Source organism: Arachis hypogaea, chromosome 7 (assembly GCF_003086295.3).
Source record: "Arachis hypogaea cultivar Tifrunner chromosome 7, arahy.Tifrunner.gnm2.J5K5, whole genome shotgun sequence".
NCBI lineage: Eukaryota > Viridiplantae > Streptophyta > Magnoliopsida > Fabales > Fabaceae > Arachis > Arachis hypogaea.
In genome coordinates this window covers 27,034,797-27,044,666 of record NC_092042.1, presented here as the reverse complement: position 1 = coordinate 27,044,666, position 9,870 = coordinate 27,034,797, and the positions used below count along the sequence as shown (strand labels likewise).

General features: G+C 40.0%; 1 non-coding gene across 1 annotated transcript; it reads right to left on the bottom strand.

Moving 5' to 3' along the window:
- Positions 1-5,096: 5,096 nt before the first annotated feature.
- LOC112704436 (small nucleolar RNA R71) lies at positions 5,097-5,204 on the bottom strand. The gene has a single exon (XR_003155061.1). It is a non-coding gene; the product is annotated as a small nucleolar RNA R71 (small nucleolar RNA).
- Positions 5,205-9,870: the final 4,666 nt, after the last annotated feature.

Below are 9,870 nucleotides of genomic sequence, written 5' to 3'. Positions count from 1 at the left end.
ACTTGTGAAATGGTATTCGGTTTTCAATAATTAGTGTATTTATGAAGCTGTGCTTTGCAGTAATGGAATGGAATTTTATTCGATTTGGAGTTTTGTTAGTGCTATTTATTCTGGTCATTTTATGTCCGGTTTTTAATGTTTTTAGGTTTGAAATTTTATTTATTTATGCGATTTTTGTTGTTCCATGACTGTGTAAAAGGGCTTCCTATAATTTTGGCCGAGGAACTTAACGTGGATTTCGCAGTTGTGCGCAGCATAGAGGAGTGGTTGCTGAAAGTTTGCCTAGAGGCAGAGATCCCTTGCCCCTGTTTCTTTAAGGTGAAACAATTTGTCGGAGAGCAAGGTCCGTTCTTTGGCTTCACAGTTGTTATTCCTGGGCATCCATTTGAGATAGAGCTATTTGTCATTGGTCGTTTCTCGATGGTTGAAAAAGCTGCGAGAGAAGATGCTGCTTATGAGATGCTATGCGTGTTGCTTGATGTAACTGGAAAAGAGATTCAGGATTATAACTACAGAAAGGTGAAGCTTCTTAGTGACTCAAATAACGCGCTTCGGGCGGGGGTAGGTCAATTGGAAGAATCTTACGAAAAGCTAAAGGCTAGTTACGATTCCCTTGTAAAACGCCATGTGGAAGGAGAAAGAGTTTGATTTGTGTTTTCTGAATGTGTCATTAGTGTTTGGTTATGTTGTAATTTTTCAGTTATTGTTGTTTCTTGTGTCCTTTACTTTGGTGATTAAAGTGCAAAGTAGTATGTAATGTATTTTAGTTTGTTGTTGAATGGCAAGGTTTAGTAGATAATGTCTGAAAATTTGTGATAATTACTGATGATGTTATGATTAACGACATTACTTTATAATACAACGAAGTACGAGTCGTGTTGAATCCCATTTGTGTTACCCTGAATTTTTATTGTCGTTATTGTGCAGTGGTTGTTTTAAATATTGGCAAAGATATCCCTTCAGGAAAAGAAGATTACGCTTACTTTGGTTTTTGTGTTTTTATGTGGACTGGCTTGGACTGTACGACTGTACCTGTGGTTACACAGCGTACAGAAGAAAATTTTTTGCAGGGTTACTTTTGGAATGCATGTTTTGTATGTGGTTAGATGTCGTAAATAGAGGATGAGGATAAATGGATTAACGGGTTAAAGTACTAAAATGATGTTTGAATAATTATACTTTGCTGAGTTAACGATAGTTAGGTGATGAGCGGATAATTTGTACGCTTTTTGGCATTGTTTTTAGTATGTTTTTGGTATGATCTAGTTAGTTTTTAGTATATTTTTATTAGTTTTTAGTTAAAATTCACTTTTCTGGACTTTACTATGAGTTTGTGTATTTTTCTGTGATTTCAGGTATTTTCTGGCTGAAATTGAGGGACCTGAGCAAAAATCTGATTCAGAGACTAAAAAGAACTGCAGATGCTGTTGGATTCTGACCTCCCTGCATTCGAAGTGGATTTTCTGGAGCTACAAAAGCCCAATTGGCGCGCTCTCAACGGCGTTGGAAAGTAGACATCCTGGGCTTTCCATCAATATATGATAGTTCATACTTTGCTCAAGATTTGATGGCCCAAACCGGTGTTCAAAGTCACCTTCAAGATTTCCAGCGTTAAACGCCGGAACTGGCACCCAAATGGGAATTAAACGCCCAAACTGGCATAAAAGCTGGCGTTTAACTCCAAGAGGAGTCTCTACACGAAAATGCTTCATTGCTCAGCCCAAGCACACACCAAGTGGGCCCGAAAGTGGATTTTTATGTCATTTACTCATCTCTGTAAACCTAGGCTACTAGTTCTCTATAAGTAGGACATTTTACTATTGTATTTTCATCTTTGGATCTTTGGAACCTTTTTCTTTAGATCTTTTGATCACTTTGGGAGGCTGGCCATTCGGCCATGCCTAGACCTTGTTCTTATGTATTTTCAACGGTGGAGTTTCTACACACCATAGATTAAGGTGTGGAGCTCTGCTGTACCTCGAGTATTAATGCAATTACTATTGTTCTTCTATTCAATTTCGCTTGTTCTTGTTCTAAGATATCACTTGTTCTTCAACTTGATGAATGTGATGATCCGTGACACTCATCATCATTCTCACCTATGAACGTGTGACTGACAACCACCTCCGTTCTACCTTCGATTGGGTGAACATCTCTTGGATTCCTGATTGCACGATGCATGGTTGATCGCCTGACAACCGAGTGCTCGCCTGACAACCGAGCCAACCATTCCGTGAGATCAGAGTCTTCGTGGTATAGGCGAGAACTGATGGCGGCATTCAAGAGAATCCGGAAGGTCTAACCTTGTCTGTGGTATTCTGAGTAGGATTCAATGATTGAATGACTGTGACGTGCTTCAAACTCCTAGCAGGCGGGGTGTTAGTGACAGACGCAAAAGAATCAATGGATTCTATTCCGGCCTGACCGAGAACCGACAGATGATTAGCCATGCTGTGACAGAGCATAGGAACATTTTCACTGAGAGGATGGGAGGTAGCCACTGACAACGGTGAAACCCTTGCATAAGCTTGCCATGGAAAGGAGTAAGAAGGATTGGATGAAGACAATAGGAAAGTAGAGAGACGGAATGGAAGGCATCTTCATACGCTTATCTGAAGTTCCTACCAATGAATTACATAAGTATCTCTATCTTTACCTTTATGTTTATTTCGTTCATCACCATATCTATTCGAGTTTGCCTGACTAAGATTTACAAGATGACCATAGCTTGCTTCATACTAACAATCTTCGTGGGATCGACCCTTACTCGCGTAAGGTTTATTACTTGGACGACCCAGTGCACTTGCTGGTTAGTTGTGCGAAGTTGTGTTAATGCCATGGTATTGAGCACCAAGTTTTTGGGGTTCATGACCGGGGATTATGAGAGTTGTGAAAAGTATTGTTCACAATTTCGCACTACCAAGTTTTTGGCGCCGTTGCCGGGGATTGTTCAGTTTGGACAACTGACGGTTCATCTTGTTGCTTAGATTAGGTATTTATTTTTTTCGAAATTCTTGAAGATGAATTCTAGAGTTTCATGATGATTTGTTGAAGTCTGGCTGGCTGAGAAGCCATGTCTAATTTCATTGGACCGAGGTTTCAACTTATCATCACAAGAGCTTGTTGATTTTCATCAATCTTGCTTTTGGAGCAGTGATTTGCTAAGGCTTGGCTGGCCTTTGGCCATGTCTAGTGTTTTGGACCGAAGCTTTCTTTGAAAGCTTGGCTGGCTGTGAAGCCATGTCTAATTCCTGGACCGGAGTCTTAGACTAGCATTGCACTGATTCCTGGAATTCTCATTAAGAATTTTGATATCTTTTTCCACTTAATTTTCGAAAAACACAAAAAATCAAAAAAATCATAAAATCCAAAAATTTCTTGTTTGAGTCTAGTGTCTCATCTTAAGTTTGGTGTCAATTGCATGCATTCATTCATGTGTCCTAAAGGATCTTCAAGTAATTCTTGATGATTTTCGTGCTCTGATCTTTGAACTCTATTGACTTGAGTGTTTTGTGTGTCTCATATGCATTCTCATTTTATTAGTGTCAGTAGTATACAAACTGCTAAGTTTGGTGTTTTGCATGCATTGTTATTTGATTTTAGTTGCATTTTGATTTTTCCTTATTATTAAAAATCCAAAAATATTTTTTATTTGTGTCTTCTCAAGTCAATAATACAGAGAATTGAAGATTCAGAACATACAGCAGAGGAATTGCACAGAAAAAGCTGGGCGTTCAAAACGCCCAGTGAAGAAGGACAGACTGGCGTTTAAACGCCAGCCAGGGTACCTGGTTGGGCGTTTAACGCCCAAAAGGGTAGTATTTTGGGCGTTAAACGCCAGAATGTGCACCATTCTGGGCGTTTAACGCCAGGATGGCTAAAGGGGGAAGATTTTGTTTTCAAATCAAATTTTTTTAAGTTTTCAAAATCTTTTCAAAATCAAATCTTTTTCAAATCAATTTTTCAATCAAATCTTTTTCAAAATCAATTTCTTTCTAATTTTAAAAATACTTGCTATCAATTAATGATTTGATTCAACATTTCAAGTATGTTGCCTTTTCTGTTGAGAAAGGTTTAATGCTTGAATCATATCTTTTCTTGTTAGCCAAGTTTTTAATTTTCAAAATCAAATCTCTTTAAAATGTTTTTCAAATCATATCTTCTCAATCTCATCTTTTTAAAACTAATTATATCTTCTTAACCACATCTTTTTCAAAATAGTTTTCAATCAAATCTTTTTGATTTCTAATTTCAAAATCTTTTTCAAAAATCACTTTATTTCTTTCCCACTTTCATTTTCGAAAATTAAGTAATGTTTTTCAAAAATGTTTTCAACATCTTTTACTTAATTTTTGAAAATTACTTCCCTTCTTCTTACATCCTTCTATTTAAGGACTAACACTATTCCTTAATGCAAAATTCGAACTCCATCTTCTCTGATAAGTTCGAATTTTCTACTTCTGTCTTCTACTCTTCTTTTCCTCTGACACCTAAAGGAATCTCTATACTGTGACATAGAGGATTCCACATCTTCTTGTTCCCTTCTCTTTCTTATGAGCAGGAGGAAGGACAAAGGCATTCTTGTTGAGGCTGATCCTGAACCTGAAAGGACCTTGAAGAGAAAGCTAAGAGAAGCCAAAGCACAACTCTCTTTAGAGGACCTGGCCGAATTTTTCAAAGAAGAAGAACACATGGCAGCCGAAAATAACAACAATGCCAATAATGCAAGGAAGGTGCTGGGTGACTTTACTGCACCTACTCCCGACTTCTATGGGAGAAGCATCTCTATCCCTGCCATTGGAGCAAACAACTTTGAGCTTAAGCCTCAATTAGTTTCTCTAATGCAACAAAATTGCAAGTTCCATGGACTTCCACTGGAAGATCCTTATCAGTTTTTAGCTGAGTTCTTGCAAATCTGTGACACTGTCAAGACTAATGGGGTTGACCCTGAGGTCTACAGACTGATGCTATTCCCTTTTGCTGTAAGAGACAGAGCTAGAACATGGTTGGACTCTCAACCTAAAGAAAGCCTGGACTCTTGGGAAAAGCTAGTCAATGCCTTTTTGGCAAAGTTCTTTCCACCTCAAAAATTGAGTAAGCTTAGAGTGGAAGTCCAAACCTTCAGACAGAAGGATGGAGAATCCCTCTATGAAGCTTGGGAAAGATACAAACAATTAATCAGAAAGTGTCCCTCTGATATGCTTTCTGAATAGAGCATCATAGGTATTTTCTATGATGGTCTCTCTGAACTGTCCAAGATGTCTTTGGATAGCTCTGCTGGAGGATCTCTTCATCTGAAGAAGACGCCTACTGAAGCTCAAGAACTGATTGAAATGGTTGCAAATAACCAATTCATGTACACTTCTGAAAGAAATCCTGTGAACAATGGGACTAATCAGAAGAAAGGAGTTCTTGAGATTGACACTCTGAATGCCATACTGGCTCAGAACAAAATATTGACTCAACAAGTCAATATGATTTCTCAAAGTCTGTCTGGAATGCAAAATGCACCAAGCAGTACTAAGGAAGCTTCATCTGAGGAAGAAGCTTATGATCCTGAGAACCCTTCAATGGAAGAGGTGAATTACATGGGAGAACCCTATGGAAACACCTATAATCCTTCATGGAGGAATCATCCAAATCTTTCATGGAAGGATCAACAGAGACCTCAACAAGGTTTCAATAACAATAATGGTGGAAGAAACAGGTTTAGCAATAGCAAACCTTTTCCATCATCTTCTCAGCAACAGACAGAGAGCTCTAAGCAGAATACTTCTGACTTAGCAACCATGGTCTCTGATCTAATCAAAACCACTCAAAGTTTCATGACTGAAACAAGGTCCTCCATTAGAAACTTGGAGGGACAAGTGGGTCAGCTGAGCAAGAAAATTACTGAACTCCCTCCTAGTACTCTCCCAAGCAATACAGAAGAAAATCCAAAAGGAGAGTGCAAGGCCATCAACATGGCCGAATTTTGGGAGGAAGAAGAGGCAGTGAACGCCACTGAGGAAGGCCTCACTGGGCATCCACTGGCCTCCAATGAGTTCCCCAATGAGGAACCATGGGAATCTGAGGCTCAAAATGAGACCATAGAGATCCCATTGGACTTACTTCTGCCATTCATGAGCTCTGATGAGTATTCTTCCTCTGAAGAGGATGAGTATGTCACTGAAGAGCAAGTTGCTAAATACCTTGGAGCAATCATGAAGCTAAATGACAAGTTATTTGGAAATGAGACTTGGGAGGATGAACCCCCTTTGCTCACCAAAGAATTGGATGACTTGTGTAGGCAGAAACTACCTCAAAAGAGACAAGATCCTGGGAAGTTTTCAATACCTTGTACCATAGGCACCATGACCTTCAAGAAGGCCTTGTGTGACTTAGGGTCAAGTGTAAACCTCATGCCTCTCTCTGTAATGAAGAAGCTAGGGATCTTTGAGGTACAAGCTGCAAAAATCTCACTAGAGATGGCAGACAACTCAAGAAAACAAGCCTATGGACTTGTAGAGGATGTTCTGGTAAAGGTTGAAGACCATTACATCCCTACTGATTTCATAGTCCTAGAGACTGGGAAATGCATGGATGAATCCATCATCCTTGGCAGACCCTTCCTAGCCACAGCAAAGGCTGTGATTGATGTTGATAGAGGAGAGTTGATCATTCAAGTAAATGAAGAATCCTTGGTGTTTAAGGCCCAAGGATATCCCTCTGTCACTATGGAGAGGAAGCATGAAAAGCTCCTCTCAAAACAGAGCCAAACAGAGCCCCCACAGTCAAACTCTAAGTTTGGTGTTGGGAGGCCACAACCAAACTCTAAGTTTGGTGTTGAACCCCCACATTCAAACTCTAAGTTTGGTGTTGGGAGGTTCCAACATGGCTCTGAGCATCTGTGAGGCTCTATGAGAGCCCTCTGTCAAGCTACTGACATTAAAGAAGCGCTTGTTGGGAGGCAACCCAATGTTATATTTTATCTATTTTCTTTTGTTATTTTATGTTTTTTGTAGGTTGATGATCATGAGAAGTAACAAAATCAATGAAAAAACAAAAACAGAATGAAAAACAGGAAGAAAAACAGCACACCCTGGAGGACGCACCTACTGGCGTTTAAACGCCAGTGAGGCTAGCTGTTGGGCGTTTAACGCCCAGTCTGGCACCATTCTGGGCGTTTAACGCCAGAAAGGGGCACCAGACTGGCGTTAAACGCCAGAAAAGGGCAACATGCTGGCGTTAAACGCCAGAAATGGGCACCAGCCCAGCGTTTAACGCCAGAAATGGCTAAAAACGCGTTTTTTCTTGCCATTTGGTGCAGGGATGACTTTTCCTTGACACCTCAGGATCTGTGGACCCCACAGGATCCCCACCTACCCTACCACACTCTCTCTCTTCTTCACCCATTCACCAATCACCTCAACACCTCTTCCCCAAAAACCCCTCACCTATCAAATCCCTTCTTTTTCTTCACCACTCACATCCATTTTTCATAAAACCCCACCTACCTCACCATTCAAATTCAAACCACTTTCCCACCCAAACCCACCCTCCAATGCCGAACCCTACCCTTCCCCCTCTCCTATATAAACCCTCCTTCACTCTTTCATTTTCACACAACCTAAACACTACTTCTTCCCCTTCTTGGCCGAACACAAAGCCATTCCCTTCTTCCTCATTTCTACTTCTTCTACTCTCTTCTTTCTTCTTTTGCTCGAGGATGAGCAAACATTTTAAGTTTGGTGTGGAAAAAGCATTGCTTTTTGTTTTTCCATAACCATTTATGGCATCCAAGGCCGGAGAAACCTCTAGAAAGAGGAAAGGGAAGGCAAAAGCTTCCACCTCCGAGTCATGGGAGATAGAAAGATTCATCTCAAGGGTGCATCAAGACCACTTCTATGAAGTTGTGGCCTTGAAGAAGGTGATCCCCGAGGTCCCTTTTTCACTCAAAAAGGGTGAATATCCGGAGATCCGACATGAGATCCGAAGAAGAGGTTGGGAAGTTCTTACCAACCCCATTCAACAAGTCGGAATCCTGATGGTTCAAGAGTTCTATGCCAATGCATGGATCACCAAGAACCATGATCAAAGTGTGAACCCGAATCCAAAGAATTATCTTACTATGGTTCGGGGGAAATACTTGGATTTTAGTCCGGAAAGTGTAAGGTTGGCATTCAACTTGCCTATGATGCAAAGAGATGAACATCCTTACACTAGAAGGGTCAACTTTGATCAAAGGTTGGACCAAGTCCTCACAGTCATATGTGAAGAGGGCGCCCAATGGAAGAGAGTTTCAAGAGGAAAGCCGGTTCAATTGAGAAGGCATGACCTCAAACCCGTGGCAAGAGGATGGTTAGAGTTTATACAACGCTCAATCATTCCCACTAGCAACCGGTCCGAAGTTACCATAGACCGGGCTATCATGATCCATAGCATCATGATTGGAGAAGAAATAGAAGTTCATGAGGTTATAGCCCAAGAACTCTATAAGGTGGCGGACAAGTCCTCTACCTTGGCAAGGTTAGCCTTTCCTCATCTCATCTGTCACCTCTGTTATTCAGTTGGAGTTGACATAGAGGGAGACATCCCCATTGATGAGGACAAGCCCATTACTAAGAAGAGGATGGAGCACACAAGAGACCCCACTCATCATGAGATCCCTGAGATTCCTCAAGGTATGCACTTTCCTCCACAAAACTATTGGGAGCAACTAAACACCTCCCTAGGAGAATTGAGTTCCAACATGGGACAACTAAGGATGGAGCATCAAGAACACTCCATCATCCTCCATGAAATTAGAGAAGACCAAAGAATCATGAGGGAGGAGCAACAAAGACAAGGAAGAGATATTGAGGAGCTCAAGCACTCCATAGGATCTTCAAGAGGAAGAAAGAGCCGCCATCACTAAGGTGGACCTGTTCTTTGATTTCCTTGTTCTTTATTCTTCTGTTTTTCGAATTTTTTGTGCTTATGTTTATCCATGTTTGTGTCTTGTGATCATTAGTGTCTTAGTGTCTATGCCTTAAAGTTATGAATGTCCTATGAATCCATCACCTCTCTTAAATGAAAAACGTGCTTAATTGAAAAAGAAAAGAATTGCATGAATTTTGAATTTTATAACAGTTAATTATTTTGATGTGGTGGCAATATTTTTGTTCTCTGAATGTATGCTTAAACAGTGCATATGTCTTTTGAATTTGTGGTTCATGAATGTTGGCTCTTGAAAGAATGATGAAAAAGGAGACATGTTACTGAGGATCTGAAAAATCATAAAAATGATTCTTGAAAGCAAGAAAAAACATTTCTATTCAAAAAAAAAAATCGAAAAAAAAAGAGAAGAAAACGAAAAAAAAAGAGAGAAAAGAAAGAAATAAAGTCGTGATCCAAGGCAAAAAGAGTGTGCTTAAGAACCCTGGACACCTCTAGTTGGGGACTCTAGCAAAGCTGAGTCACAATCTGAAAAGGTTCACCCAATTATGTGTCTGTGGCATGTATGTATCCGGTGGTAATACTGGAAGACAGAGTGCTTTGGGCCACAGCCAAGACTCAATAAGTAGCTGGGTTCAAGAATCATCATACTTTACTAGGAGAATCAATAACACTATCTGGATTCTAAGTTCCTAAAGAAGCCAATCATTCTGAATTTCAAAGGATAGAGTGAGATGCCAAAACTATTCAGAGGCAAAAAGCTAAAAGCCCCGCTCATCTAATTAATACTGATCTTCATAGATGTTTTTAGAATTCATTGCATATTTTCTTCTTTTTATCTTATTTGATTTTCAGTTGCTTGAGGACAAGCAACAATTTAAGTTTGGTGTTGTGATGAGCGGATAATTTGTACGCTTTTTGGCATTGTTTTTAGTATGTTTTTGGTATGATCTA